We start from the raw sequence: 7,919 nt of genomic DNA on the forward strand, positions 1-7,919 counted from the left end.
TGTTTAAGTGGTGAGACTGGGTGTAATGGCACAAAACAAATACTCTAAAGAAAAACTTAATGGGATACCCAGGACTGCAACCATTGTTCACACGGAAGGTCCTTGTGTTATTTTCAGGAAGTACTTAATAGAACTGAGTTCCATTTTCTATGAGGGGTTTTTAGCTTCTGCTTTATTAGAAACAACAGGTATACACCACAAGCTATGCTTCTGCCAGGTCAGTTTCCTACCAAACACACCAAGCATGATGCCCTTCAGCCCCAGCTGGGTGCAGTCTGACCTCGCTGGCAGCTGTGCTCACATTTAGCCAGGTTTGAGTCTGACAGTGACAGAATACAGACCCCAGTTTTGCAGGGATGTGGACTTCTTGCCTGCCCCACTCCTGAGACAATTCTTATGTAACTCCCTTCCTAAAAAAGCTGCTCAATTTCCTTTTGAAAAGTTACGTACATAAGTAGCTTCTCATGGTTTTATGTGAAGTGCAAGTTCCCCAGACCCCAGGAAGCTCCAATTCTAACACTATATGAATATACAGCTGGCAAACTTAATTTTCCAAGTCTTCAGGATAGAGAAGACTAGTAGTGTCACACTATTTCAGCAAATCCCAGAGCCTTGTTTTTTCAGTATTTTTACTGCAAAAGGTCTGTATAGCACAGCATCACCTGGAAGAGCTGTGATCCAGCTGGGGTGAAGAGGTTTAGCTGCTTTAAACACTGTGCTGTTCAGACTGCTCCAACATGTTTTTCAGCAAGATCACCTGTGCAAGAGCAAGCATGACAAAGTTGTCACACAGTGCTGCTGTCAGAGGTAGCCTCAGGGTCTCTGCACAGCACTCAGCTGTGTTGTACAGCTGAATCTCACCAAGGCAGCAGAAGCCTGCTTGCAGTGCATGCTTGCAGTGAAGACAAGCATCCCCATTCCATGCCACCCTACCCAGTCATAAGAGCACCACCCTCTGACCCTGTATAAGGGCTTGAAAGCTCAGTTATGAGCCCTTACTTTAACTTCAAACACTAGTGCATTCCGAGATGTTCTTTCCTGACAGCATTAGAGCAAGCAACAGCAGATCACCCTTCCCTACCTCTCCTTCTTCTCTTGCAAATTCCTTTCTCCCTGCTTGGCAGTTTTTCTCTCCACATAGCTTTTTCTACCACTCCTGTCAGCCTGTATCTGTGAAGCCTCGAGGGCAGCCTGCAGCCTCACCATTTGCTGCTCCATAATGCCCAGGCAGCTGTCTCTTACAGCAGCTGGTTTAGATCTCAGCTTGAGCTCAGCTAGGGGAGGTAATTAGGCCATTAACCCTTCCTTGGGCTGTGGGCAGGCACGGTGTATCTACTCCATCTCAGTAACTCTGGGGTGCAGTAGCATCTCTGGGTTATCATCCCACATATGAGCCAGCTCTAAAGAGCCCAGGTGCCAATCGGCTTTACAGACACATCTTTAGCAACAGCAAAAAGGTTAAATCTGTGTGAGAGTTTGGAAAGAATGTGTTCTTCTTATGAATATCCTTCTGTCCTCCCCTTCTCCCCAAAGCTGATGCTTTTTGCTTCAACCACTTCATTCTACTTTAACTCCCCTGTCAATCCCCAGACATCTCACCTCGGTTTTAGTCTCCATTCCTCAGGCTCCTCATCACAGCATCAATCTCTTGGAACACCTCAGTGCTGAAAATCATGACATGACATTTGCAAATATAGTTTTTATGTGAGATTTCCAATAAGGTCTCAGATTTCACCATGAGGACCTAACAGTCTTTGTACAACTGAAATATAGCAAAGCAAATTTTTGTTTTGTAGTTTTGATTCTGAAATGCATCATAGCAAAGTACAGTTTCAATATAAACAGAAAACAGTGCTCAGTTGTAAAGTCTCTCCGAATTAACTTTCTCAAGAAATACTTTTAAGGCTGACAAATCATATGCAAGGTCTTTTCCCAAAAGAGAATTTTTCTTGGATTCATTTAGTAGTTGAAGGTTGTGTCATATGTCACTGGAAAGGTAATTTTTCCTAGTTTATGAAAAATGCCTTGAATTTGACTTTGCTGTCACAGGGGAATAATGATATCTCTACAGGTAATAAACTGGCACACAGAGATTGCTATTGGTAGCTTTTCAAGAGGTGTACTATTTTATGGAGGATGATAGGAAGTAACAGGGTGAATTAATATCAAATTTGCAATTTATTTCTATAATGTCTACATGACTCAGGTTACCAGCATTTGTAATATTCTTTTAAATATTAATATGTAAAGCATAACAAACACGAGATCATTTTAGAGGAGCTAATGCACAACCCTGTATATTCAGTAAGCGATGGCTATTAATGTTCTCTTTTGTCTTCCAGACAGAAAATCAAAGCTATTTAAATTAAAGGATGTGTATAAAATCAATGTATGTTGATAAGGTGTGCACATTAACGATAATGTTTGCAAACATTCTTTGTAGCTAGTATATATAATCTTTTTCTGGATAGGTGGACACATTAGCTGGAGCTATTAAATTAATTTCTTCCTTTGTTTTTTTTACATTATTAATTTTAAGCCTGTATGGTAGCAGTCTAAGGGAGGCTATAGTGGTGCAGGTGTTATGGTGACACAACTGCATGTGCTTTTGGATGAGTGAGATGTTCCCATGCAGCCTTTTGCCCAGGCTGAGGCTGGAAGCCAAGGAAGCTGGTTCATGGTGCTGGGCTCAGACTTGGACCCAGGCAAGTCCCACAGCTGAGATCAGCCAACCTTGGCCCCACTGCCAGCTCCTGCCTCCCAGCTGAGATGCCCAGCAGCCCAGGGGATGATTCCCAACACAGCACCCTTCAGCAGCTGCGACCTGTTGGTCAGGCCCTCATGGCTTTGGAGGCAGCTGGTCACTGTTCATATGGTATGCAATTCCAATGGCAAAAGCACATTGTTTCCTAAGCTGGATTGAGTCCAGGGTGAGGGGAACAAAGTGTAGGTGCTGACTGAGTGGAAAAACAGGCAACTAAGAGCATATAGGCTGAAATTAAGAGCAAATGTGCAGAATAGGCTTAGCTTTAGCTTAGGAAGTGACTATTGAAATCCTGAACACATAGGTTTGACACGACAGCTACAGTAGAGATTTAACAAACTAAAAAGAAGCAAGAAAAGAATGGTGATTCCTGCAGGATGTCATTACTGAGTACACAGAAAGGCACTGGCACTGAGATAGCTCCCAGAGCAAGGAACATCCTAACAAGTTTTGAGGAAGGGTGCAGCCCAAATGTGTAGAAGATAAACACACCAGATACAACCATATTAACATGAAGAATCTATTTTTTTCAGCTTCTACATGGGCTGAAGCCCTTTTTCTCCAAAGCAAATGTTCCCCAAACAAAAAGCATCAGAATTGATCTTCTGAAAAGCTTTTTTCATATGAATTACACCTTAAGAAAACCACGACAAGTCTATTTATCTGTGGTCAAATTTACTGGAAATATTTGAAACACAATACGTATTTATCAGTGAGAAATGCAGCAACAAAACCCCATGTTCCAATGTCAGCCTTAAAGCTTAAGAATTTTATATCTGGGATAACCAGAAACGCTCTGTTGCCTTCCAAACCTGAGCCCAGACACATGAGCAAAATATCAGATCTCACTTTCAAAGGTGCCACTTTAAAAGAGATGGTTTGACAGGAAGGTTGAATCAGCCTTTCTCTCCTTGGCAAAGTGCCTAATGAGGTACAGAAAAAAAGGGTTACACCTGTTTAGAAGCCAAAAGCCTTTTTACAGAAATAGAAAGGGATGCTCAATAAGAATGAGAACCTGAATCATTACTGTCAGGAGCTTGACTGGGTGGCAAGAACGGGGGCACAATGGAAAAGTCACAGCCGCATAATCAATGCCACATCTAAAGCGTAGCCACAGTCTGTGGTTTATTTTATTGCTGTCTTCTTGTACCACCTTCCCAAACTGAAGATAAATGTAATAATCATCATCAAAAGAGTATTTTATCCAGTGCCAAATTTTGCAAATAGTTTCTTGCAAATGGCTTTTTGCTCAATAAAAATTAATTAAGGGAATTATGTAAAAAATATATCCTTGGGTAGAATATCCTCAATGCAATGAAAACAAAGCATCCTTCAGAACAGAATCTGTTGAAAATAATCCTGAACTCCGCTATTCTCAGCAGATTTAAGACCTGTCACTTATACAGTAGCCACTATATGAAGTTGCAGATTTGTCCATCATCTGTTAATACGTACTCCTATGGCAGATGTAAAGTTCAAAATCAATTTGAGCTTTGCCAGTGGCTCCAAAATGAACAGTCATGCACAGAAGTTCACATAATGACATTTAAAGTGTGCACAGATATATGCATTTCACATCTACTTTAAATCTTGCGTTTAAAAAAGTTGAGGAAAAGTATGAACATTTCATATGTTTTTCCAAGACTGCTGCAAGAAATACTGGACAGTTTAAAGTGAAAACAAAATTATTATATTAATTTATTCACAAACCAGAAAATTAGTCACATTATGTGAATATGTCTATGGACAAAGCAATATTACTGTGATGATAATTGTATTTAGCATTCAGTTTAATTTGTGTGCTTCTTACTGTGAGTACAATGTATAAATGGATATTTTTGGGAAGGAGGGAAAAGAAAGGAGAATCAGACTGTGTCAGATTTAGTATATATACAGGATTTGACCAAAAATATTTTTAGTTTTGGTCATTAATTATTGGAGCTACTGTATGCATGTATGTAAGTTAATAGTGCTAAGGAATAAAGAAGCAAACCTATAGTTCTATTCACTTTTCTCTTCATGTATTGAAGTATTTCCTCTCCTGTGCCTTTGAATTTAGTTCTTCATACACCTGTTCTGAATATCTGAGTGGATTATCTGTGTCCATTAATTTTCTAATTTATTCTGTCAAATATGCTCTCCAATTTCCTTTACTTTTTAATAAGACTGTGCACAAAAATGCAGCTTACTGGAAATTGCTTCTGGAGAATGCTATAATAGATGCTTGTCAGGTATATTATATGGAAAAGGCTTTGTTTATTTCTCTATGTAATCTGACAGAATTAGGATAAAACCAATTAGAAAAAAAAATTCATGTCCTGTGTCTCCTGAGGTTCTTTGAAGGAGCAGAATACTATGTAGCTCTTTACTTTCCCCTAAACACAGAATCTCCCATTTTTTTTCTGAAGGAAGTAATTTCATCTTGATTGTTGAAAAATATTTTACAGGACAAGTATTTTCTCCTCAACAGGGTTAAACCTTATTAGCCTTTGGTAATGGTCTTTTCTAAAGGGTAATTAATGTGTGACCAGCAGCTGCTCCAAGGAAAACTGGACAGTGTTTTTTATGTATAATTGCAAAAAAAGCCCCTTTATCTTTGTGAGCAGGTTTCTCATCAATGTGCATTTCACCAGCTCTCAGCACCCCAAGCATGTCAGCTGGCCATCAATCATCCTCTGGCACAGGCTATCTGAGGCCCTTAAGATGGGAAACCTCAATAGAACTGTTTTAGAATCCAAAACTGTGATTATGAAATTCTTACAGATTTCAGTAGAAATGAGTCAAAAAGTGACAGGATCTGGGATGAACAACCCTTGAGCTGTAGAAGGGACAAGTGACAAAAATTAAGAAGTCTTTCTGCATAGCTGCTTGGTCCAACCTGTGTCAGAGGAGACTTACTGGAAGCTGATCATTGTTCCTTTGTTCTGGGAATTAGTTTAGTTGGCGTGGCCAGATGTAGGAGGGCAAGCATGTGGTTGAGCTCACCAAATTACCGCAGTCAGTGCTTAGTCTGGTCAATGAGGAGCGAAGATCAAAACTGTGCTCAGCATGACTGACTCCCTGGTCAGGTGTCTGGGGAAAGGATGATATCTTATGGAGGGCAATCCTGCTCATTCATCTGGGCTACCAAAGCTTCACATGCCCCTGAACACACTAACAAAGAGCCACGGGGGCTTACTCTTTGCTTTACTTTTGTGACTTCAATCCACCGAGCTGGAAGTAAATTGATAGTAGGTTTCTTTTACTTTCCAGATGAAAAGTAATGCTTCAGTGTTATACACTATTTCAGAAATTTGAGGGTTTGAGTCAATTGGACCTTTACAACACCCACACTCACCTACCCTGTTATCTGCTTGATAGAGTAGCTACAAAGTAGTGTAGGAAGACAGAAACAATTGCTATTTATTTTGCTTACTCTTAATTCATTTTTTCTTCTTTATTCTCCGTGTCCTTCAAATGAGTCTTTTATGATTCTGGAGTATCATCATCTGCTTTTACAACTTTATGTCACCTCACAACTTCATTCTGTTTCCCCTTCCCCCTTTGTAATATATATTACACAAGTAATGTGCATTGCAGAACATTAGACAATTCTCTCTTTCCTAGCTAGGCTGAAGAAATATATATTTTTTCAATTTATTTTCAATGAAAGTTAGGAAATGACAGCTGTATTTGGTTTTTACTATGTAAAGTGAATGATAATGGCTCACCAACTGATTCATTTATTTCTGTTCTTTCCACACTGTGCTACAATTGTAAAATATTCGTCTGGTTAAGCTTGGAAGAACTGTACTTGAATATGACGAGTTCTTTGCTTTTGAAATTTAAATATATATAAATAAAGGATAGTAATTCTGGACAGAATAAACTCTTGCAAGGGGCTTAAATCTATACAGAATTATCCTAATTATTCCTCACAGAGCCCTAAGAGTAAGGATGCATTGAAAGAGATGTTTTGCAGGGGTTCCAAGATTACAGTGAGTTCGCTCATCTTTCTTCTAATATGTAGGCATTATTAAAAGAAGCTAAACTATTTCTTTATGTTTTAGAAATGGTTTAGAATTTTCTCTGTAATTGCCTTAATGTCAATCAAAATTATGTAAAAATCTTGAAAGGAAAAATGTATAAGATCTATTAAAACAACTCTATTTATAATGTATGGGCTGACAGAAGAGGATGTGAGGAGGCTGAGGAGGGATATTACAATTTTTCATCAAAAACTCTTCCTGCACACAGTTACCTTTTTCTTCTCATATACCAAAAGTTCCTTCCCTTCAACAGCTCTCCCAGAGGAGGTGTCAACGGAGATAAGACAAGTATACTACAGTCAAAATTTGCTGCAGTACTGCTATATCAGCTTAGCAATGTTGTCATCTTTGTATTCATGGGACTCTGGCCTGGGTTACCCACAAGGTAATTAAAGTGCAGCCTATATGTTTATACTCAAAAATTCAATGCTAAATGCTGCTGTGAAGCAGATGTTTTCCCAAAAAATATTTAGATCCATATATCCCAAAATAAATCATAACAATATTCTCTCCCTGCTTACGAAGATGTGGCTTTCAACACCTCCAAAGGGAGGAGTGTTAGCTTTCAGTTTCACACACCTTGGCTGGAGACTATTATCCACTAAACTTTAAAATGCGGCCTTTTTCTTTTTCTTTTCTTTTTTTTTTTTTTTTTTTTTTTTTTTTTTTTTTTTTTTTTTTAAGTTTAAAGAAAAATAGTGATTGAAAGAGCCATGTGATGTCAGACATGTGCCATTTGGACTTCCCTCTCCTGTCCAATTCCTCACTAGCTAACTCCACATTCTGACCTGTTTTTCATGAGGTCTTCTCTCCTTTCTGAGAGTTTATCCTTTTTATATTAGCCTGAGCATCTATGCAGAGCATTTGTGTAAACAAATATTTGCAAAGAGGTAATAGTTCTCTGTATTAGTTTCATGGCAATTTCAAGATATGATACACAGATCACAGAATATTCTGAGTTGCAAGGGACCCACAACGATCCTCAAGCCCAGTCCTTAGGTAAATGGCTTGTACAGGGATCAAACCCACTGTCTCAGTGCAATTGGCACCATTCTCTAAACAGCTGAGGTAATCTCAGGGCCACTTTTATCCTAAACTGGTCTCTACTTATCACTGAGTGGTTGCAC

Source organism: Oenanthe melanoleuca, chromosome 1A (genome assembly GCF_029582105.1).
Source record: "Oenanthe melanoleuca isolate GR-GAL-2019-014 chromosome 1A, OMel1.0, whole genome shotgun sequence".
Classification (NCBI taxonomy): Eukaryota; Metazoa; Chordata; class Aves; order Passeriformes; family Muscicapidae; genus Oenanthe; species Oenanthe melanoleuca.